General features: G+C 44.0%; 1 pseudogene; it reads left to right on the top strand.

Moving 5' to 3' along the window:
* The window catches only part of LOC138666521 (zinc finger protein 268-like), a 171,996-nt pseudogene that overhangs the window by 107,509 nt on the left and 39,121 nt on the right, over window positions 1-25,366 (top strand).

The raw sequence follows: 25,366 nt of genomic DNA, 5'->3' as shown, positions 1-25,366 counted from the left end.
TGTCTTGGATGCAGTGACTGACATCTCAGTCATTCAATCTGGTGCAGGGATGTGCTGAGCTGTCTGTGTTTTGTTGAACATCTCACCTGTCCATTCTGAGTCTGAGAGGTGCCGAGCTTCTTTCAGGTGTTCCCTGTTCCAGGTGATTACTCAGCTACTTAGCACATCTGTCAGAACTCTGCCGGACATAGCATCTGCTCAGTGTTTTGCCTATTTCTGTGCTCTGTTTGTTGATCTTCTACTGCCTGACGTTGGACCTTCTTCTGACCATCCTTTTGCCTAGCCCCTTTGCAGTGATCCGCTATCTTCCTGGTATTCTGACCTCGGACCATGACCTGACTTCACCTTTGCCTTTTCCCTTTAGTTTAGTACGTGCTCTCTTGGTTTCTGACCCCAGAACATTTGACTACCCTGTCTCACAGCCTGTTCGTGAGTAGTGACTAGTGTCACATTGCATCTGTCCTATACTTTTTTCCCCACCAATGGATCCAGTTTGTACACTCTATGATCAAGTGCCAAATCTGACCCAGATGGTCCAGGATATGACCAGGAAGCACAAGAATCTAGAATCTTCACTGTTCCAGCTACAGGGTCAGTTTTCTAGTACTATGGGTGCTTATCAAAACTCTCTGCTACCGAATGTAGTTATGACTTCGGTACTTTATGATGTACAGTTGTGCTCTCTCAAACCAGTAGTGGCATTACCTGATACATTTTCAGAAGTAAAAGACCAGTTTAGGGTATTCAGGGAGAGCTGTAGATTATTTTTTACCTTATGACGCTGTTCTTCTAGGGATGAGTCCTAGCAGGTGGGTATAATCATGTCCTTATTGCAAGAGGGCCCTCAGACTTTCACATTTTCTTTGTTCCCACTAGCCCCAAAATGGTCTTCTGTGGACACCTTTTTTGATCCTTTAGGGATAATGTATGACAATCTTGACAGAATCCAGGTCGCGGAGGCAAATATCATGTACCTGATGCACCGATGAGGACTATAGTTCTGAGTTTCAGCAATGGTCCACTGAAGTGCTGTGGATACTCTCAAGGAAGCTCTGGCTTTGCATACTCCACTTTGTTCCTTGGGGGAGGCCAAGACTCAGGCCATTCGAATGGATCGAAAAATTCGGGAGAGATGTAATGAGTGACAGGGGGTTTTGGTCAGTCTTCCAGAGTACATCCATGTACCTGAGGTAGAACCAAAGGAAGTTGAAGCTCTTAGGCCGTTGAGAAGAGATGATGGCGTGATCTCGGACTCTGACTCTATTGTGATCACGCTGGACATTTCCTTAAGGACTGCTCTGCACGCCCTCAAGAAAGCAAGCAAGCTGTCGGGGAACTCCTAAGTCTGGGTGATTATCGAGGAAATCGTCCTGATTTCTAGGTACCTTTTTACTCCTCAGACAAAATACTGCTAGTTGTGGAACTACTTTTTAAGAAAAAAATGGTTATCTGCGTTAGCCTTCATTGACTGTGCGTCTTTCGACAACTTCAATGATTCTGGAGTTGTTCTGAAATTAAGGTTAAGGACCGTTAGGTTGGACAGAAACATTCCAACTTTTACCATTAACAGGACACCGTTACTCCAGAATCTTGTCCAACTACGATTGGTATTCACACACAGAATGTGAACATTTCACATTGAGTCCATCTCCTGCTATGTGTTGGGCAATTTACCTGCTGGGTAGGTATTGGGGCTTCCATGACTATTGTAAGATAACGCTTACTGCGTTCTTGGGGGACCCTCGCTTGGCAACGGGATAAACACAGGCACGATTTTCTTACAAAAACAGTCTCTTAGGTTTATTTCCACATCAGCATAAACTGCAACCTCAGGCACTTGGCAGTATGCAACAGCCTGAATAACGGCTGTACACATTCAGCTTTGCTGTGGAACCAGAGTCCCTCACTGACCCCAGTCAGCATAACACGGATCCCCGTCTGTTACCTGTTGGCAACCATCACATAGGTTCCCGGATGCCTCTTATCCTCAGAGGTATCCCACAGAATAAACCCAGGTTAGAGGACCCTCCTGGAGCAACAAAATAATTATTCCCACCCGTTGACTCTTATCTCCTGAAGATCTGGGTCTAAGGGAACTGGGTCTAACCCTCTCTGATTGTAAGAAACCTCTCCTTCTCTCCGGAAAAAGTATCAGAAGACTGCGTAAGAACGTCTGGGAACGAAGGGGACTCAGCCTTACCACCAAGCTGAAGGTCTACTGTGTGGTGGTCCTCACCACGCTTCTCTATGCTAGCAAGACCTGGACAGTCTACAGCCGACATGCTAAACAGCTTAATCATTTTCACATGAGTTGCCCCCGCAGACTCCTCAACATCAGGTGGCAAGTCAATGTCCCGGACATGGCAATTCTGGAACAAACTGAGCTCTGCAGCATCTACACTCTCCTGTTGAAAGTCCAAGCCAGGTGGGCTGGACATGTGGTCAGAATGCCAGACAGCCAACTACCGAAACAACTGCTGTACAGAAAACTGTGCCAAGTTAAGTGAGCAGTTGGGGCGGGGGGGGGGGGGAGGGTAGAAGAAGCGCTATAAAGACTGCTTTAAGGCATCTCTCAAAAACTTGGAAGTCAACATCAATGAATGGGAAGAGCTTACCATGGATCGTCCAGGTTGGCGGGACAGGATCACCTCAGGAGCACGTGCAGCTGAAGATAGGGAAATCTTGGATGCAAAAAGAAAGCGTGCAGGTGATTTTGAACTCGGCGATACCAGGTATGTGTATGTTATATTTTTTTTATTTTTGTTATATTTTTCAAAACATTTTTTCTTTACTTTTGGCATGCTTCAATAGTCTCCATAGGAGACTAGAAGCTGCCATAGCCTGATCGGCTCTGCTACATAGAGGCGATGTTCAGATCGCCTCTATATAGCAGATTTACTCACTTGCTATGAGCGCCAACCACTGGGTGGCGCTCACAGCAAGCCGGCACTGACAACCATAGAGGTCTCCAGGAGACTTCAGGTTGTCATGCTAACACATCGGTGACCCGCGATCAAGTGACGCCGGTCACCGGTGTGCGTGTTTCCTGCCCAATAGCAGGAGCGCTTGTTAAAAGCTGCTGTCAGAGTTTGACAGCGGCGTTTAACTGGTTAATAGCCGTGCATGGATCGCGATTCCACCCACGGCTTTTGAAAACAGCTGACATGTCCCCGGAAAGATGTGGGCTCACCGCCGGAGCCCACATCAAAGGGAGGGATACTGACATCGACGTAAAATTATGCCCGATGTCAGTAAGCGGTTAAAATCCCCCATTATAACAACCAAATTATTGTTTGCTGCCTTTTTAATTGTTGCAGCATTTCATCCTCTACCTGTTCAGCTATATTAGGAGGCTTGTAGCAAACTCCAATTAGCAGTTTTCCATTATTTCCATCCCCATGTACATTTACCCATAGTGACTCTACATTGCTGTAGCTCCCCCCCCCCCCCCAATGTCTTCTGTGAGGCAGTAACCCCTGTTACAGCTAGGGGGCGCTGTTTGTTCTCTCCAGGGTTCACACAGAGGCGTAGTGAGGCCATGAGGGGGCATTGTAGTCGCAGGTGTAGCTCTGATTACAATTGTTAAAAGCCTTGTACTGTAGTATAGAGAGGTTTTAGAATTGAGTCTGAGGAGTCTCAGGTGTGTCAGGGCCAGAGTAAGGCCTGACAACCCACAGCATACACAGTGTTGCTGCTGTCCACGATGACTGGTCACGGAGGTAGACTGTCCTGTGTCCGAAGGAAGGACTGGCGTGTGCCACAGCTGCAGACAGGAGGATGTCAAGGTCTGTGTACGGCTGTGAGTAGAGACTGTGATACAGCAGTGCAGGACACCCATGGAACTAGTCATAGGAGGACTAGCATGTGTAGTGACTGCAATATAAAGGATGCTGTAATGAATTGGTCTAAACTGAACACTGAAGTTATGTGCATTGAAGTTATATGCTTGGAACCTTTTCTGTGTGAAGATAACGCATTAAAGAGACTTTTATGTTTAAACTTTGTGGGTCACTGCCTCTTCACTGCTACCAGTGCCTTACACATTGAACACAGGTGCCTCTTTCTAATTTATGGAAGCCCTTGCACATAGTGCAAACACTTTATCACTCTGGGAGTACCACACTCTTAATAATGGAAAAAAATATGTTTTCAAAGGCCCTCCTCTGCGTATCTTCCAAGGTGTATTGAAGTTCCTCCTTCTAACTTTTGGCAGCCCTTGCACTTAGATCATAGGCTTTACCAGTGTAGGAGTCCCACTCTTTTTAATATTGTCTAAAAATGTATTGTGACGCTCTCCTCGACTCTTCCAGGGTGTATTGCAATCTCTCCTTTAAATTTTTACTGGACCTTGCACTAAGTGCATAGGCTTTAGCAATGTAAATATCCCACTGTTTTTAAAATTGTCTTTTTAGACATGAGTCTTGGAGAAAATGGCCACAGACAGTGACTTGCCACTCACTTCCTACATGCGTAGGTCCTCCTTTTCCGGGAACGGTCTGCTTATGCGCTGCCAGTCATTCTCTTTAACTGAACTTTTCTGATTCTCTGCTCCTCACTAGTTACAGTGAATGCAGCCTTCTCTATTCCATCATTATTGTGAGGTGTTTCTTCAATTTTTGAAACAGCAATGATGGTAAGATCTTCACTTTCCACATAGTCTTCACTCTGCCCATTAACAGCCTTAGTTTTATTCAAGTCAAGTTCTATTGCATTTTAGTTTCTCTTTCTATTTTAACATGATATAGTGGCATTTAAAAGTTTGGGCATGCCTGGTCAAAATTACTGTTTTTGTGAACAGTTAAGCATGTTGAAGATGAAATGATCTGTTAGGGTATGTTTCCACGTTCAATATTTGCGGCGGATTGGATGCTGCATACAGTCGCAGTGTCCAATCCACAGTGGCCAGATGTTACAGTATGAAATCCCATCTCCACTATGCATGCAGAAACGCCTCCGGCTTCCCTGCGTAACTGGACATGCGGCGCGTCTTTCTAGACTGCAGCATGTCTATTTGTCTTGCAGAGATGCTCAGTCACCGGAGTAGGAGTCACGGCTCGTACAAAAGCCGGCAGCGCTTTGGACAGAGCGGGTATCTGCTGCATCCAAAGCGCTGCCTTTACATAACGTGGAAATATACCCTAAAAGGGCTAAAGTTAAAGATGATCCATTTCCTTTGTATTTTATGCAAAAATAAAATATATTTTAATCTTTAACAGTTTGAAAATTACAAAAAGGAAAATGGGCTGATGCAAAAGTTTGGGCACCTTAAATGGTTAGTGCCTAGTAGCACCACCTTTTGAAAATATCACAGTTTGAAATCGCTTTTTGTAGCCATCCAAGAGTCTTTCAATTCTTGTTAGAGAGATTTACATCCATTCTTCTTGGAAAATTCTTCCAGTTCCATGAGATTCCTGGGTCGTCTTGCATGCACTGCTGTTTTGAGGTATAGTCACAACATTTGTGTGATGTTCAGATCAGTCAGATTAGAGGGATGTGAGGGCCATTGTAAAACCTTCAGCTTGCACCTTTTGAGGCAGTCTATTGTGGATTTTCAAGTGTGTTTAGGATCATCCATTTGTAGCCATCTTTTCAACTTCAGCTTTTTTACACAGATTGTATTATGTTTGCATCAAGAATTTGTTGAAATTTCATTGAATCCATTCATCCCTCTGCCTGTGAAATGTTTTCTGTGCCATTAGCTGTAACACAACCCCAAAGCATGATTGATCCACCCCTATGGTTAATTGTTGGTGAGATGTTCTTTACCTAAATTTCTGTGCCCTTTTTTCTCCACACATACCTTTGATCACTGTGGCCAAAGAGTTCTATTTTAACCTCATCAGTCCACAGGACTTGTTTCCAAAATGCATCAGGCTTGTTTAGATGTTTTTTCCATACTTCTGACTCTGAATTTTATGGTCAGGACACAGGAGAGGTTTTCTTCTGATGACTCTTCCATGAAGGCCGTATTTGTGCAGGTGACTCTGAACAGTAGAGCAATGTACCACAACTCCAGAGTCTGCTTTTGCATCAGCCAATTTTACTTTTTGTAATTTTTAAAGTATAAAATATGAATATATTATTATTATTTATTATAGCACCATTTATTCCATGGCGCTTTACATGTGAGGAGGGGTATACATAAAAAAAACAGGTACAATCATCTTACAGTATATATATATATTTCTTGTGAACATAGAGTCCCTTAAAAAATATATTTATTTATTAGAACATCTAGAAACCCAACAAAAAAACCTGTGTAGGTGTATGACCTTTGTAATATTAAATTAATAAAAAAATTTGACACAGCCAAAAAAACTGTGTGACCCTATTCTAAAACTATTGCTGTGACTAGCTATCAGCTGAGGTTGGCATCCTAAGATACGAGATAATCGTCTCTGCTTGTTGGTGGCTCTCTCTCACTTCCTTAGTATTATCCTGTCACTAGATAAACATTTCAGGTATATCAGGGCTATAGGAGAGAGGGGTGGGAACCAGGGAGTGACAGACAAAACTAAAAAGACTGATTGATGTCTATATTTCATCTCAATACCTAAAACTCATAGCAATTTGTATACCTATTCTTTCTTCATCTCCTTACCTATCTATATCTAGCCTTAGGATAATACTAGGGAAGTGAGGGAGAGTAGGGGCGCCTATCTCGTATCTTAGGGTGCCAACCTCTGCTGATAAAAATGCTTCTCACAAAATTAGAATATCATCAAAAAGTTAATTTATTTCAGTTCTTCAATACAAAAAGTGAAACTCATATTATATAGAGTCATTAAAAACAGAGTGTTCTATTCAAGTGTTTATTTCTGTTGAAGGGAACCTGTCACCCCCAAAATCAAAGGTGAGCTAAGCCCACCAGCACCAGGGGCTTATCTATAGCATTGTGTAATGCTGTAGATAAGCCCCCATTGTATCCTGAAAGATGAGAAAAAGAGGTTAGATTATACTTACCCAGGGGTGGTCCCAGTCCGGTTCTGATCCAATGGGCGTCGCGGTGGGGCCTCCCATCTTCTTACGATGACGTCCTCTTCTTCTCTCACGCTGTGGCTCTGGCGCAGGCGTACTTTGTCTGCCATGTTGAGGGCAGAGCAAAGTGCTGCAGTGTGCAGGCGCCGGGAAAGGTCGGAGAGGCCTGGCGCCTACGCACTGCAGTACTTTGCTCTGATGCTGGTGGGCTTAGCTCACCTTCGATTTTGGGGGTGACAGGTTCCCTTTAATGTTAATGATCATGGCTTACAGCCAGTGAAAACCCAAAAGTCATTAGAATATAAAGTAAAGTAAGTAAGTAAGTAAAGTATAAATTAGAATACTTTATAACACCAGCTTGAAAAAATATTTTAACCCATTAAGCCCCGGAGCTTTTTTTGGTTTTGCGTTTTCGTTTTTCGCTCACCTTCTTCCCAGAGCCATAACTTTTTTTTTCAATATGGCCATGTGAGGGCTTGTTTTTTGTGCGACAAGTTGTACTTTTGAACGACACCATTAGCTTTACCATGTCGTGTACTAGAAAACGGAAAAAAGATTCCAAGTACGGCGAAACTGCAAAAAAAGTGCAATCCCACACTTGTTTTTTGTTTGGCTTTTTTACTAGGTTCACTAAATGCTGAAGCTGATCTGCCATTATAATTCTCAAGGTCAGTACGAGTTCATAGACATCAAACATGTCTAGGTTCTTTTTTATCTAAGTTGTGAGAAAAAATTCCAAACATTGTTAAAAAAAAAAAAAATTGCACCATTTTCAGATACCCATAGCGTCTCCATTTTTCCTAATCTCGGGATGAGTGAGGGCTTATTTTTTGCACGCCGAGCTGTCGTTTTTATACCATTTTGGTGCAGATACGATCTTTTGATTGCCCGTTATTGCATTTTAATGCAAGGTTGTGGCTTTTTGACTTTTTTTCTCACTTACGCAGTTTAGCGATCAGGTTAATCCTTTTTTTATTGATGGCTTGGGCGATTCTGAACATGGTGATAACAAATATGTGTATGTTTGATTTTACTTTTATTGTTTTATTTTGAATGGGGTGAAAGGGGGGTGATTTTAACTTTTATATTTTTTTACATTTTTAAAAACTTTTTTTTAACTTTTGGCATGCTTCAATAGTATCTATAGGAGACTAGAAGATGCCATAACCCGATCGGCTCTCCTACATAGAGGCGATGTTCAGATCGCCTCTATATAGCAGATTTACTCACTTGCTATGAGTGCCAACCACTGGGAGGTGCTCACAGCAAGCTTGCACTGACAAGCATAGAGGTCTCCAGGAGACCTTAGGTTGTCATGCCAACACACCGGTGACCCGCGATCACATGACGGTTAATAGTCGTCGGTGAATTGCTATTTCGGGCACATGTCAGCTGTTCAATACAGCTGACATGTCCCTGGAAAGATGTGGGCTCCGGCAGTGAGGGAGGGAGTCCGACATCGGTGTACTATTACGCCCGATGTCGGAAAGGGGTTAAAATCTGAAATGTTGGCCTACTGAAATGTATGATCAGTAAATGCACTTAATACTTGGTCGGGGCTCCTTTTGCATCAATTACTGCATTAATGTGGTGTGGCATGGAGGCGATCAGGCTGTAGCACGGCTGAGGTGTTCTCATGACGTCACTCTTCACCACAACCCCCGCTAACCTCGCCACTTCTTCGGTGGCACTTCCGGCCGGAGCCCACCACCAGTTTACATCTCTGTGCACCCATTAGAGCCGCAGCAACTGGAGGATGCTTCCCAAGCTCTCTCCTCCCTGCACAGTAGCGTGCCGCAACCTTGATCTACTATTTGATACACCACGAGCTGACAGCATAAGTAAGTATTATTAGGACTCATTGCCTTAAGTGTTATTTACCCGCTCTACACTTTTTTGGGTTGATGTCCTAGACTTGAAAAATATGTGTACACTATTAGTACTACTTTCTTGGCTTGTAACGCAATGATTACTCAATTCAGAATAAATAAAGAAAAAAGATGGAGTGGGGTACCCTCTATTATTGATAACAAATGCAGGTAAAGCTGACAGCTGGGGGCTGCAGCCCCGCCAGCTGTTAGCGCTCTCTTGGCTGGTTATCAAAAATAGATGGGTCTCACACCGATTTTTATTATGATTTAATTAAATAATTTACAAAAATGGCATGGGGTCCTCCCCCATTTTTTTACAACCAGTCAAGTTAAAGCAGACAGCTGGGAGCTGGTACTCTCTGGCTGAGAATGGGCCATGGATATTGGCCCTCTCCAGCCTAAATATAGCAGCCCGCAGCCCTTCCAGAAAGGCGCATCTATTAGATGCTTCAATTCTCTTCCCACTTGCTCTGATGTGATGGCAATTGGGAAAATATTTGTGGGGTTGATGTCAGCTTTGTAATGTCAGCTGACATCACGCCCAGGGATAAGTAATAGAGAGGCATTAGATGCCCAAAATACTAACCCCGTAAGTTTAAGTTAAAATACACATACACAGAAAAAGTCCTTTAATTGAACAAAACACAGGAAAAAAAAGTATTTTCCCTATTTGGTATTGTAAAATTAAAAATTATAAAACACCATATTCCTCACCTGTCTGCCAATAATCTATATGTCCCACAATGTGCTCCAACTTTGCCTCATCTGGATGCATTGCTGAGTGGTGGCATGATGTGACCGCTCAGCCGTGCATAATGGAGAAACTGAGCTGAGTGTGAGAACTCTGCTTCAGTGCCAAGCAGTTATGTCAATAAGTTGAGAAGAGTTCATCTCCCTGACATCAACGATCATGAGAAAGTTCTCACTCAGCAAGCACTGATGCCAGTGAGGTGATGGGAGTTCATCAGCTGTGAACTCCAGTCACCGTAATGGCATTAGTGCTTGGCACTGAAGCTCAGCTCAGTGTCTCCTGAATGCACAGCTGAGCAATGGCATCATGGGTAAAAGAGGGTGGAGAGTGTGTATTTCATATAAAGGATTTTTTTCTGAATGTTTATACCAAGTAAAGGACTTTTTTCTGTGTGTGTCTTTATTTAATTTTCATTACGAGGTTAGTAATGGGTGTGTCTGATAGACTCTGCTCCATTACTAACCCCTGGGCTTAATATCAGCGGACATTACAAAGCTGACAGCAACTCCACAAATATTACACCACTTGCCAACGGACCAGGGCAAGTGGGAAGAGCCAGGCAAAGTGCCAGAATTGATGCATTTAATAGTTGCGCCTTTTTGGGGGCAGCTGTGGGCTGCTATTTTTTGGCTGGGGAGGGCCAATATCCATAGCCACTTTACCAGCAAGAGAATACAGCTCCCAGCTGTCTACTTTATCTTGGATGGTTGTCAAAACTGAGTGGGTGCATGCCATTTAGTCTAAGTATTTGTTTAAATAACTTAAAAAGGTGTGCTACCCCTCTATTTTTGATAACTAGCCAAGATAACGCTGACAGCTGGAAGCTGCAGCCAGCAGCTGTCAGTTTTACTTGCACTGGCTATGAAGAATAGGGGAGACCCCACAACTTTTTGCTTTTATATATATATTTTTTTTAACATACTGTGCCAGAACTTACTGTGGATTTATTTTTTGAATAAATATACAGTGGGGCAAAAAAGTATTTAGTCAGTCAGCAATAGTGCAAGTTCCACCACTTAAAAAGATGAGAGGCGTCTGTAATTTACATCATAGGTAGACCTCAACTATGGGAGACAAACTGAGAAAAAAAAATCCAGAAAATCACATTGTCTGTTTTTTTATCATTTTATTTGCATATTATGGTGGAAAATAAGTATTTGGTCAGAAACAAAATTTCATCTCAATACTTTGTAATATATCCTTTGTTGGCAATGACAGAGGTCAAATGTTTTCTGTAAGTCTTCACAAGGTTGCCACACACTGTTGTTGGTATGTTGGCCCATTCCTCCATGCAGATCTCCTCTAGAGCAGTGATGTTTTTGGCTTTTCGCTTGGCAACACGGACTTTCAACTCCCTCCAAAGGTTTTCTATAGGGTTGAGATCTGGAGACTGGCTAGGCCACTCCAGGACCTTGAAATGCTTCTTACGAAGCCACTCCTTCGTTGCCCTGGCGGTGTGCTTTGGATCATTGTCATGTTGAAAGACCCAGCCACGTTTCATCTTCAATGCCCTTGCTGATGGAAGGAGGTTTGCACTCAAAATCTCACGATACATGGCCCCATTCATTCTTTCATGTACCCGGATCAGTCGTCCTGGCCCCTTTGCAGAGAAACAGCCCCAAAGCATGATGTTTCCACCACCATGCTTTACAGTAGGTATGGTGTTTGATAGATGCAACTCAGTATTCTTTTTCCTCCAAACACGACAAGTTGTGTTTCTACCAAACAGTTCCAGTTTGGTTTCATCAGACCATAGGACATTCTCCCAAAACTCCTCTGGATCATCCAAATGCTCTCTAGCAAACTTCAGACGGGCCCGGACATGTACTGGCTTAAGCAGTGGGAAACGTCTGGTACTGCAGGATCTGAGTCCATGGTGGCGTAGTGTGTTACTTATGGTAGGCCTTGTTACATTGGTCCCAGCTCTCTGCAGTTCATTCACTAGGTCGCCCCGCGTGGTTCTGGGATTTTTGCTCACCGTTCTTGTGATCATTCTGACCCCAAGTGGTGTGATTTTGCGTGGAGCCCCAGATCGAGGGAGATTATCAGTGGTCTTGTATGTCTTCCATTTTCTAATTATTGCTCCCACTGTTGATTTCTTCACTCCAAGCTGGTTGGCTATTGCAGATTCAGTCTTCCCAGCCTGGTGCAGGGCTACAATTTTGTTTCTAGTGTCCTTTGACAGCTCTTTGGTCTTCACCATAGTGGAGTTTGGAGTCAGACTGTTTGAGGGTGTGCACAGGTGTCTTTTTATACTGATAACAAGTTTAAACAGGTGCCATTACTACAGGTAATGAGTGGAGGAAAGAGGAGACTCTTAAAGAAGAAGTTACAGGTCTGTGAGAGCCAGAAATCTTGATTGTTTGTTTCTGACCAAATACTTATTTTCCACCATAATATGCAAACAAAATGATAAAAAAACAGACAATGTGATTTTCTGGATTTTTTTTTCTCAGTTTGTCTCCCATAGTTGAGGTCTGCCTATGATGTAAATTACAGACGCCTCTCATCTTTTTAAGTGGTGGAACTTGCACTATTGCTGACTGACTAAATACTTTTTTGCCCCACTGTATAATTGAAAAAAATAGCGTCCCCCTTAATTTTACTAACCAGCTTAGGGAAAGCCTGGGGCTGGTGTTACTATTATGGGAAGGGGCCAATATCCATGAAGCTTCCTAGGCTATTAATATCAGTTCACAACTTTCTGTATAGCCTATACTGGTTAGTAAAGGAAGGACCCAACCCCCCAAAAAAATGAAGTGGGGACTCCTTAATATTACTAACCAGTAAAGGCTAAACATACAGCTGCATGCTGATATTAATAGGCTGGAAAGGAGCCATGGATATTTGCCCCATCCCAGACTAAAAACACCAACCCTCAGCAACCCCGGAAATTGGGCTTCCAATAGACGTGCCAAATCTGGCTCTTAGACCTGGTTCTTCCCACTTTTCCCTGGTGCAGTGGCAAGTGGGTTAATAGTTTGCGGGTTAAAGCCAGGAATTTTTTGTCCACTGACACCAAGTCAGTGAAAATTTATTAAAGACACAGAAAATACTCCTTTATTTGAAATAAGCACTCCACAAACACTTTTACCCATTTATTACTGTAAAAGAAAAACAATAAACCACCATATTTCTCACCTGTCCACCGATAGTCTGATGATGAGCTCCAACTCTGCCACATCTGGATGCATTGCTGACTGGTGGCATGATGCGACCACACAACCCTGCGTCCAGGATATACTGAGCTGAGTGTGAGAACTCCGCTTCAGTGATGAGCAGTTACATCAATAAGTTGAGCTAAGTTCATAGCCGATTAATTCCGGTCATCTTACTGACATCAGTGCTCATCACTGAAGCGGAGTTCTCACACCCAGCGTCTCCTGGATGCACAACTGAGCGGTCTCATCATGCCACTGCTCAGCTATGCATCCAGATGTAGCACAGTTGGAACACATGATGGGATATATCAATTATTGACGGACAGGTGAGGAATATGGTGTTTTATTATTTTTAATTTTACATTAATAATTGAGTAAAAGAGGATGTGGAGTGTTTTTAAATAAAGGACTTCTTTCTCTGTGTGTTTTTTAACTTACACTTATGGGGTTAGTAATGGGGGGCGTCTGATGGACACCTCTCCATTGTAACCCCTGGGCTTGATATCAGCTGACACTACAAAAGCCCACAAATATTACCCCACTTGCCACCGCACCAGGGCAAGTGGGATGAGCTGGGAAAAGCTCAAGAAATGGCGCATCTAATAGATACGCTTTTTCTGGGGTGGCTGCGGGCTGCTATTTTTAGGTTGGGGTGGGCCAATATCTATAGTTCATTCCCAGCAAGAGAATACCAGCCCCCAGCTGTCTGCTTTAGTTTGGCTGGTTGTCAAAAATTGGGGGACCCCACACCGTTTTTTAATTTTAATAATTAAAAAAAATAGAGTGGAGACCCCTCTATTTTTGATAACCAGTCAAGATACGCGGACAGCTCGGAACTGCAACCCGCTGCTGTCAGTTTTACCTGCACTGGTTATCAAAAATAGACAAGACCACACGTCTTCTTTATTTTTTTAAACAGTGTGCTGGTCCATCACAGCCATGCCAATACTCTATATGGCTGTGTTTGAACCAGAAATACCCACACGGGAAAACTGTACAGAATGTGGGAAATGTTTTGTACTGAAATCAGTTCTTGTTACTCACCAGAGAGGTCATATAGGTGAGAAGCCATTTTCATGTTCAGAATGTGGAAAATCTTTTAACCGGAAAGTGCATCTTGACAGCCACCAGAGAACTCATACAGGGGATAAGCCTTTTTCCTGTTCAGATTGTGGGAAATATTTTGTACAGAAATCAAATCTTATCGCACATCAGAGAACTCACACAGGGGAGAAGCCTTTTTCATGTTCAGAATGTAGAAAATGTTTTGTACTGAAATCACACCTTGTTAGACACCAGAGACTTCACACAGGGGAGAAGCCATATTCATGTTCAGAATGTGGGAAATGTTTTATACAGAAATCAAATCTTATCGCACATCAAAGAACTCACACAGGGGACAAGCCTTTTTCATGTTCAGAATGTGGGAGATTTTTTAACTGGAAATCACATCTTGTTAGACATCAGAGCAGTCATACAGGGGAGAAGCCTTTTTGCTGTTCAGAATGTGGAAAATGTTTTAACCGGAAAGCGCATCTTGAGAGCCACCAGAGAACCCATACAGGGGAGAAGCCTTTTTCCTGTTTAGAATGTGGAAAATGTTTTGTACAGAAATCAAATCTTCTTAGTCACCAAAGAATTCACACAGGGGAGGAGCCTTTTTCATGTTCTTAATGTGGGAAGTGTTTTACACAGAAATCAAATCTTAATAAACATCAGAGAAGTCACACAGGGGAGAAGCCTTTATTTTGTTCAGAATGTTGGAAATGCATTAACTGAAAATTATATCTTAAAGGGGTTGTCCACTTTTAGGATAACCTCTTGTTATTCCTCATGTTTGACTCCGTTAAAATAAACACATTCATATTTCTTTCCTGTGCCTTTGCCATTTCAGCGGTGTCCGAACTCGCATTCCTGGGGCTCACGTGAGGTTGTTACTTAACCCTACCCCTTCACTTAATCAGTGCCGGCTTCACTGGCTCCACTGGCATCACTCTCGCTGCCTTCAGACGTATTGTACGTCAACAGAACGCCATGGCTGTGGCTGCTCTCTGACCTCCTCTTGATGTTCGATTTTTCTGAAGTTGGGGACAGAGAAGCCAGCGCTGATTGGGCGCAGGACTCATGTGACATAACAACCTTATGTGAGCCCTGAAAACGCAAGTTCTGACACCACTGAAATTTTGTTGATGAGTATACAGTGGGGAAAAAAAGTATTTAGTCATCCACCAATTGTGCAAGTTCTCCCACTTAAAAAGATGAGAAAGGCATTACAGGTAGACCACAAAAGTCAAAATGAGAAAACAAATCCAGAAAATCACCTTGTCTGATTTGGTAAGATTTATTTTGCAAATCATGGTGGAAAATAAGTATTTGGTCATTAACAAAAGTTAATCTCAATATTTTGTTATATATCCTTTGTTGGCAATGACAGTGGTCAAACGTTTTCTGTAAGCCTTCACAAGGTTGCCACACACTGTTGGTGGTTAGTTGGCCCACTCCTCCAGGTAGATCTCCTCTAGACCAGTGATGTTTTGGACCTGTCGCTGGACAACACGGACTGTCAACTCCCTCCAAAGGTTTTCTATGGGGTTGAGCTCTGGAGAATGGCTAGGCCACTCCAGGACCTTCATATGCTCCATCGTTGCCCTGGCTGTGTGCTTGGGATCATTATCATGCTGAAAGACCCATCCACGTTTCATCTTCAATGCTCTTGCTGATGGAAGGAGGTTTGCACTCAAAATCTCACGATACATGGCCATATTCATTCTTTCATGTACATGGATCAGTCTTCCTGGTCCCTTTGCAGAGAAACAGCCCCAAGGCATGATGGTGCCACCCCCATGCTTCACAGTAGGTATGGTGTTCTTTGGATTCATCTCAGCATTCTGTCTCCTCCAAACACGAGTTTTGTTTTTGCCGAACAGTTCTATTTTGGATTCATCAGACCATATGACATTCTCCCAATACTCTTCTGGATAATCCAAATACTCTCTAGCAAACTTCAGACGGGCCCAGACATGTACTAGAGAATAAAGATGAAATGAAGTGGCACTCACCCGATCTTGCTGAATGAAAAGTGTCCTTTATTCAGAGTGCATACTCACAGACATCTAAAGGAGAGGCGGCTTGGTAGAAGGAAAGGTGCGAGGGGAGGCAAGAGGACGACGGCCGTTTCGCGCCTGCGCGCTTCAACCTGGACCCGTTGAAGCGCGCAGGCGCGAAACGGCCGTCGTCCTCTTGCCTCCCCTCGCACCTTTCCTTCTACCAAGCCGCCTCTCCTTTAGATGTCTGTGAGTATGCACTCTGAATAAAGGACACTTTTCATTCAGCAAGATCGGGTGAGTGCCACTTCATTTCATCTTTATTCTCTGGATCTTCATTGCTTTTTTGTTGAGCACCACCCGCCTGCTATTGATTACTGCGCGCCGCAGTGGTTCTGAATTGAGTCTCTATTTTTCTAGCGCTGTTTAAAGTTCATTTAGGCGAACTCCACGTTACATCATAGTTGTGGAGGAAAACACTTGGTGCCATTCTATCTTTATTTTTACAATTTCCAGACATGTACTAGCTTAAGCAGGGGGACACGTCTGGCACTGTAGGATCTGAGTCCCTGGTGGCATAGTGTGTTACTGATGGTAGCCTTTGTTACGGTGGTCCCAGCTCTATGCAAATCATTCACTAGGTCCCCCATGTGGTTCTGTGATTTTTGCTCACCATTCTTGTGATCATTTTGACCTCACGGGGTGAGATCTTGCATGGAGCCCCAGATCGAGGGAGATTATCAGTGGTCTTTTATGTCTTCCATTTTCTTATTATTGCTCCCACAGTTGATTTAATCACACCAAGCTGCTTGTCTATTGCAGATTCTGTCTTCCCAGCCTGGTGCAGGGCTGCAATTTTGTTTCTGGTGTCCTTCGACATCTCTTTGGTCTTCTCCATAGTGTAGTTTAGAGTGTGACTGTTTGAGGTTGTGGACAGGTGTCTTTTATACTGATTACAAGTTCAAACAGGTGCCATTACTACAGGCAATCAGTGGAGGACAGTGGAGCCTCTTAAAGAAGTTGTTACAGGTCTGTGAGAGCCAGAAATCTTGCATGTTTTTAGGTGACCAAATACTTATTCTCCAGCATGAATGGCAAAATAAATCTTGCCAAGTCAGACAAGGTGATTTTCTGGATTTGTTTTCTCATTTTGACTCTCATAGTTGTGGTCTACCTATGATGTCAATTACAAGTGGGAGAACTTACACAATTGGTGGCTGACTAAATACTTTTTTCCCCACTGTAAGTGTTTTTTATTTTAACAGGACCAAATATGTAGAATGAGAACATGTCATCTAATTAGTGGACAACCCCATTAAACATCAAAAATCCCACACAGTGAGAAGTCCTTATCATACCTAGAGTGTGAAAAATTAATTACTGCAAAATTGTTTTTCATTGACCAGAAAAAATAGCTCAGATGGGGAGAAGCGATATATTGTTTTGTACAATTTGTGAACAAAATATAACAGATAGTCTTATATGTTATGAATGTGTACACACTCACACACAGGAAACGCCGGACCTACAACCAAATGTACAGACTAAAAAGGCCCTAACTGCACAACTAAAAACACCACCTTGGACCTAACTCCCTAAAAGGCTGTCAATGGGTTTCTTCTACATCCTGCGGAACCAGAAAGGAGGCCGTAACACACTGTCAACAAGGGGAAATAATAGTGTGAAGTTAGAGACAAAAACCCTGGGTGAGAAACTAAAACACATTCAAAGGTCAGAGAGGGAAAGCTTAGGAGAACCATAAATAAAAGGAACAAGTATGACCTCCAAAAACCCTAACTATGGTAGAAGAAAAAGGTGCTGGGAGGGAAAGCAAACAGACTCACTGGAGTTTACCAAGCAAGGTAAATCCCTTCACTGAAGGGCTGAAATTTCTGAACATGCATGCAAGGAAGGGCAGTAAAGGGTGAACATATAAAACCCCACCCAGAATATGATACGGCAAACCAAAACGGGAAAATGAGAGACACTTGAAGAGGAATAAACCAAGAAAGGAAAACAACGATAATAGAAACGATCAGCATATGGACAAGGGACAAAAGGTCAATAGGCTCAGCAGGCAAAGAAACCAGACACGCAGCAACAGGTCTCCTGATCGAATCGCAGACTGCCAGCAGAGCAGTAGCGGGAGGCAGAAGCCTGTCCCTGCTGTTAAAGAGAAATGAATATTCACTCTTCCCCATGCCCCCATGGGAGTGGAGAGGGGTGAATATTCATTTCACTGTAATATCTGGCAGTGTTACTCCATGTAAAGGCGGTGCAGCTGCACTGGAGGTGGAGGGGGGACACTCCAGGCAGCTAACACTGGGGGCAATCTGGCCTGTTTATCCGGCCCCGAGGCTCTGAGAGGCCCCTGGCCAGATTGCCCTCTTGTGCGGCGGGTAGGGAACGATGGCTGCAACTCCGCTGCCTACGGAAGAAAATGGCAGCAGCTGTGTCGGATAGAAAGCTGCCGGCAATGAAGATGCTGCTGGGGAAAGGACAGAGAGGTGTGTGAGCGTGTAGAGAGGTGTGTGTGTCTGCGGGGGATCATACAGAGAGGTGTGTGTCTGCGGGGGAACGTGCAGAGAGGTGTGTGTGTGAGGGAATGCGCAGAGAGGTGATGGGGTGCTGGGGGAGAAAGCAATGATGGAGATGTAGAGGGCAATGATGGGGGTGGTGGGGGAGAAGGCAATGATGGTGGTGGTGCAAAAGATGATGGGGTGGTGGGGCAGGACGCAATGATGGCGTTGGTGGAAAGGGCAATGATGGAGGTGGTGGGGGAGAAGGCAATGATGGAGGTGATGAAAGGGGCAATGATGGGGTGGTGGGCGAGAAGGCAATGATGGAGGTGGTGATGAGGACAATGATGGGGTGGAGGGGGAGAACAATGATGGAGGTGGTGGAGAGGGTTATGAGGGAGGCTACATTATATTCTATGAGGGGGGCTGCATTATACTATATGAGGGCTGCATTATTTTATGAGGGGGCAACGTTATATTCTATGATGGGGCTACTTTATATTCTATCAGGGGGTTACCCCAACCCCTGCAACATAATTAAGACATATACTACCTTATATTGTACCCTGATATTACCGTGTCTTACCGCACAATCGGTGGTCTTCTTTTATTTTTATGTAGCTACAAAGTGGAGCCCACGTATGATTTTCTCTGGTGGGCCCAGTGTGCTCCAGTCTGACACTGTATATGGAGCTTTAACACCGATGGATCGCCAAACCTATGTGCCCGCTCCAATAGTAATTTATTTCTTCCTCAATGCAGTATACTTAGGTGTCAATGGATATGGCTTTGTATTTGCCTTCAGCTACTTCTGGGTAGCATGCAGGCACGCACGCGTGCTTGGCCCTGTGTCCTGGGAGTTCAGTCACATGACATAGTCATGTGGTCTTGCCCTATTGATGCAGAGTGGCTGCGCATGCGCTATCGAGCGCTTGCTGGCAAGTGACAGGATGGTGTGTGATGCTGCAGTGAGCGTCACTCCCTTGTGTGAGTACTTGGGATTGGCTCTGGGGTGAATTCTTTTGTGGCGCCATCGGATGTGATTACCCCTATTGGCTTATGCCAGTATTTTTTTGAGCTCTATAAGTCACATGACTTGATTGGTCCGTGGTTTCCTTGACCACGGCTATGCATAGTAGTGATTGGCTCAGTACTGGTTTGTAGGTTAAAAATATGTAATATTAATTAATATGTTTTTTTTATTTCGTTTAAATCGCATCATGTCTGGCTATGTGTAAGCATTGTTGAGATTATGTGTAATGATTTTACATGGGATGTGTATATAATTGAAGTGGGCTGTACATTATTGGTGATTGGTGTGTATGTACCTCCACCCTATATAAGGCTGCTATTTCAAACACTATGTATACTTGATAAAGACCACCACTGGTCGAAACATTGCATCATGACAGAATAAAGATTTTTTTTCAACCTTTTACCTGAATTGGACGCTGTTTCTTTTTCTTTTTTGATGACCCCAGCAGAGGGGCACGTCCCTTTCCCAGGCTCCAGGGCTGGCAGGGCCTGGCTTGATAACCGTAGTGGGGCAGAGTCCCGTATAAAGTCCTGAGTGTATACTGCTCGATCAGGCTAACCAACTGGTCTAGGGTGCCCGGATCTCCTTGACCCACCCAACTTTCAATAGCAGCTGGCAGAGCTCTCACCGGCCGATCGACCGCCACCCTCTCTACCATATGGGAAGGAATCAAGGTCTCGGGCTGCAGCAAGTCTTATGCCTGAGACCTGGCGGGATGGGCCAACAAAAGACCACTGAAACACCCATTGTGCCTGTACATATGTGTGTTAACCCTCAGTTGGATCTCACCGTTCAGTTTCCCATAGTTTTGGGCATCCTCCCAAAACTTGAGCACCATTATACTATTTCTACTCTGGGGAAATTGATGCCACTTTAGTGGTGTGTGCCCATCATTTTTTTAAATGTTTGAACTCCAAGTTGGGTCTCTTTCATTTGTGTTGCCTGTTGCAGTAGGGCTCCCAGACCGGCAGGCTTGCACTTACTTTGTCATCTACCTGTATTACTATCCTCAAATGTTTCCAACAATAGTAGTTTACGAAGCTGGTATTTGTGCCAACTGAGTGTGGCTGAGTAGAAAAGCAGTTTAAGCTGTTGCATGAGGTATCAGGGCTTCCAGCACAGCAGACTTACACCGGTCCCTCACCCAACTAGTCTTTAATTTAAACTTAAATTGAAAGCTGTAAATGCAGGCCCAGACCCTGATACCTCAAGCATGGCCCATGATTGACTGCTGCTGTACCATTATCAAATTTCTACTATGGGACAATTGCTGCCACTTTTCCTGTTGTCTGCCCCTAATTTTGGAAATGTTTGGACTCCAAGTTGGGTCTCCTTCATGTGTGTTGCCTGAATTTGGCAGGCCTCTCAGAGCATCAGGCCTACACATGTCACTCATCAACCTGTTACTGATCAATGTTTCGTCTAGAAATGCCGGTCCAATCCCTGTCCCATGCATCTATGCTGCGCAATTTATTTTGCCCTGTCACATGCATCCATGCTGCACAATTATACTATTTGTACTCTGGGTCCATTGATGCCACTTTTCCTGGTGTATGCCCCTAATTTGAGCTGATTGGGAAGCTTTTTGCCCCCCATTTAAAGTGATGTCTATGCATTTGGTTTAGCCTCCCAGTGAAATCAATGGGGTTCGGATATGTTCGATAAACCGTTCGGTGAACATTGGGACATTGAAAGGTTCGCTCATCTCTAGTCACCTTATGGCTTTCCCCCCTCCAACCAATGTCTCCATTCCTCAAAAGCTCTTTTAAAAGCCAGAAGCTCTAGGGCACTTATATCATAATTAGACTCTGCTTGAGAGAACTTGTGGGGAAAAAAAAGTAGATACCCACTTTTTGTCTGTGAAAGAACAGCTCACATCCCAATAGCCAAAGCATCTACCTTGATAAAGAAAGGCAGATCGACTTTGGGTTGGCTGAGATCAGGAGTCTTAGAGAAAGCTGTGTTGAGAGCAGGAAAAACATTTACCGCCTCGGCTGACCAAGAAGAAAAATTTGCTCCCTTCTTAGTCATGTCAGTTAAAGACTTGGATATGATTGAAAAATTCTTATTGAATTTTCGATAATTTGCAAATCCAAGAAATTTCTGTAGCACTATCCCAAACCCCAATGCAGAAACCATATGTTCTAAGAACTGGACTTCAAATTGACATTTCTCCAGTTTAGCAAATAAATGGTTGTCGCGTAGAACCTGGAGAACCTGTCTAACATGATCATAATGCTCTTTCAGAGTACTTGAGTAAGTAAATCAATATGTCATCCAGGTAAATTACCCCAAATCTACTGAGCAGTGAAAATTTTTGAAAGACTGTGGAGCATAGGTTAACCTAAATGACAACACCAAATTTTCAAAATGACCCTCAGGTGTATTGAACGCTGTCTTCCATTCATCAATCACTCTGACGTATATGTATAATGTTATACAGTTAGGTCCATATATATTTGGACAGAGACAACATTTTTCTAATTTTGGTTATAGACATTACCACAATGAATTTTAAACAAAACAATTCAGATGCAGTTGAAATTCAGACTTTCAGCTTTCATTTGAGGGTATCCACATTAAAATTGGATGAAGGGTTTAGGCGTTTCAGCTCCTTAACATGTGCCACCCTGTTTTTAAAGGGACCAAAAGTAATTGGACAGATTCAATAATTTTAAATAAAATGTTCATTTTTAGTACTTGGTTGAAAACCCTTTGTTGGCAATGACTGCCTGAAGTCTTGAACTCATGGACATCACCAGACGCTGTGTTTCCTCCTTTTTGATGCTCTGCCAGGCCTTCACTGCGGTGGTTTTCAGTTGCTGTTTGTTTGTGGGCATTTCTGTCTGAAGTTTAGTTTTTAACAAGTGAAATGCATGCTCAATTGGGTTGAGATCAGGTGACTGACTTGGCCATTCAAGAATATTCCACTTCTTTGCTTTAATAAACTCCTGGGTTGCTTTGGCTTTATGTTTTGGGACATTGTCCATCTGTAGTATGAAACGACGACCAATCAGTTTGGCTTCATTTGGCTGGATCTCAGCACACAGTATGTCTCTGAATACCTCAGAAGTCATTCGGCTGCTTCTGTCCTGTGTCACATCATCAATAAACACTAGTGACCCAGTGCCACTGGCAGCCATGCATGCCCAAGCCATCACACTGCCTCCGCTGTGTTTTACAGATGATGTGGTATGCTTTGGATCCTGAGCTGTACCACGCCTTCGCCATACTTTTCTCTTTCCATCATTCTGGTAGAGGTTGATCTTGGTTTAATCTGTCCAAATAATGTTCTTCCCGAACTGTGATGGCTTTTTTAGATGTTTTTTAGCAAAGTCCAGTCTAGCCATTTTATTCTTGATGCTTATGAGTGGCTTGCACCGTGCAGTGAACCCTCTGTATTTACTTTCCTGCAGTCTTCTCTTTGTGGTAGATTTGGATATTGATACGCCGACCTCCTGGAGAGTGTTGTTCACTTGGTTGGCTGTTGTGAAGGGGTTTCTCTTCACCATAGAGATTATTCTGCGATCATCCACCATTGTTGTCTTCAGTGGGCGCCCAGGTCTTTTTGCATTTATGAGTTCACCAGTGCTTTCTTTCTTTCTCAGGATGTACCAAACTGTAGATTTTGCCACTCTTAATAATGTAGCAATTTCTCGGATGAGTTTTTTTCTGTTTTTGCAGCTTAAGGATGGCTTGTTTCACCTGCATGGAGAGCTCCTTTGACCGCATGTTTACTTCACAGCAAAAACTTCCAAATGCAAGCACCACACCTCAAATCAACTCCAGGCCTTTTATCTGCTTAATTGAGAATGACATAATGAAGGGATTGCCCACACCTATCCATAAAATAGCCTTGGAGTCAATTGTCCAATTACTTTTGGTCCCTTTAAAAACATGGTGGCACATGTTAAGGAGCTGAAACTCCTAAACCCTTCATCCAATTTTAATGTGGATACCCTCAAATGAAAGCTGAAAGTCTGAACATCAACTGAATCTAAATTGCTTTGTTTAAAATTCATTGTGGTAATGTCTATAACCAAAATTAGAAAAATGTTGTCTCTGTCCAAATATATATGGACCTAACTGTATATACCTTTCAAGTTAAGCTTGGAGAACCATTTAGCGCCAGATAATTGGTTAAACAGGTCAGGTATAAAGGGTGAAGGATAGAGATTGTGAACCATGATTTTATTAATCTCTCTAAAATTCAAGCACAGATGCAGCCTTCTCCATCCTTTTTTTTAACAAAAACGCTCACTGTGACTGGAGAACTGGATGGCCATATACGAGCCTTTGCCGGACTCTTCTGAATATAATCTTTTAAGGCTGCCCTCCCTGGAAGGGGTTAACTCCTTTCCGATGTGGTCCATAATAATACGCCCCTGATACTGTTACGCTCATGCCCTGACTGGGTGGCGCGAGCGAGGGGATTATGGCCCCACTGTGCCACAAACCAGACTACCCTGGAAGGGGCGTGACTAAGCAGCTACCTTGGTGTTTGCTGGAGCCTCTGATGGTGAGGTCAGGCTTGTGCGGCAGGTAGCTGCCAGGTACCACCCCAGGGCGGTGTCTGGCTGCGGCAGCTGATCCCAGAGGGACTGAACACTAACAGCAAGTGTAGGCAAGTTCAGACGAGCAATGACTGGTACTCTGGGGGGCACGGCTGACACTCTTGGCAGGCGGGCATGTCTGGTACTCAGGCAGGCATGGCTGGCACTCTGGTGGGCACGGCTGGCACGCGGGCACACAACACACTGAAGGAATCGGGATGGTAACAGGTAGGGCAGGAACGAGTAGGGAACAGATAGGAACCAGTTCAGACTGGAGGGACAGGAGCCTAAGGACGCGGAGCAAAGGGCAGAGCCACAGGTGGCAAGATGAGAGTGAACACAAGGAAACATACAGCGAGATAGGAAGGCTACTGACCGGAATACAAACGGACACAGGTATAGGACTAAGTTCAGACAGGGTCAGTTACGGGACAAGGCACAGGAACAAGGACTCCAACCAGGGTACGAAGCCCCACTGGGTGGCAGAAACGAGAGACACAGGTACAGACCAGGGTACGAAGCCCCACTGGATGGTAGAAACAAGAGATAAATCAAGACAGGACCTGGCACCTCAGCAGCATGACACTGAGAAAGTAGGTTGCTCAGGCATCCCCCTAGCGGTGGAGTTGCCTTAAGTACCTGAGGCCTCTTGGTAATTGGCTGGGGACACCTTAGGAATGTGCACATTGTCTCTATAAGAAACAGGAAGTGGCAGGGCCACCGTCCTAAGCATACATCCAAGAAGTATGCAGCAAGCAAGAACAAGAGGCCCAAAGCATGGAGCCGGCAGAGGACAGAACTCACAGCATGGCCCAGAGGGTAAGTAAGATGATGTATCTGCCTGATGGGAGATGGAAAGCCATGCAGTAATGCCGGCAGGAATGTTACAGATACTTATGAATGTGGGACAAATTATTACGTAATTTTTTTAATGCAGCACTGTGACCGAAGTCGCTGTGATCGCATTAAAGTTCTGACGCCATCTTACTAAGGGAAGATGTCATAGAGTGGGGTGTCTCCTTCCCTGCAACTATGATCGCTGTGATTGGCAAAGAGCATCGATCATAGGCCGGTGCCTGGCAATGCCAGGAAATGCCTGGACCTGCTCTGATTGGTGCGATCGATGGTTGCATCGATTGCACTAATCACAGATACAATGTGACCGCGCTGTAAGAGCACCGACCCTAGGCTGGTGCCTGGCAATGCCAGTGTCACATCAACCAGCTCTGACTGATGCGATCGATGATGACATCGATCTCACCAATCACAGCGCACAGACGCGGTGTGACCGCCATTCTATGTCCTGTCTGTGACCGCCCTGCACATCCTCATAGTAGCTGATTTGTACAGAGCAGTCACGCTGTCCAGTCTGCGCAATGCTGGGCCGTGGGACACCACAATCACTCGCTGCTCCTGCTGCTCGAGATGAGAGAAGAGGAGATAAGAAAGAAGA

Source organism: Ranitomeya imitator, chromosome 2 (genome assembly GCF_032444005.1).
Source record: "Ranitomeya imitator isolate aRanImi1 chromosome 2, aRanImi1.pri, whole genome shotgun sequence".
Taxonomy (NCBI): domain Eukaryota; kingdom Metazoa; phylum Chordata; class Amphibia; order Anura; family Dendrobatidae; genus Ranitomeya; species Ranitomeya imitator.
The sequence above is the reverse complement of the archived record's forward strand: the minus strand, read 5'-3'. Positions and strand labels throughout refer to the sequence as shown.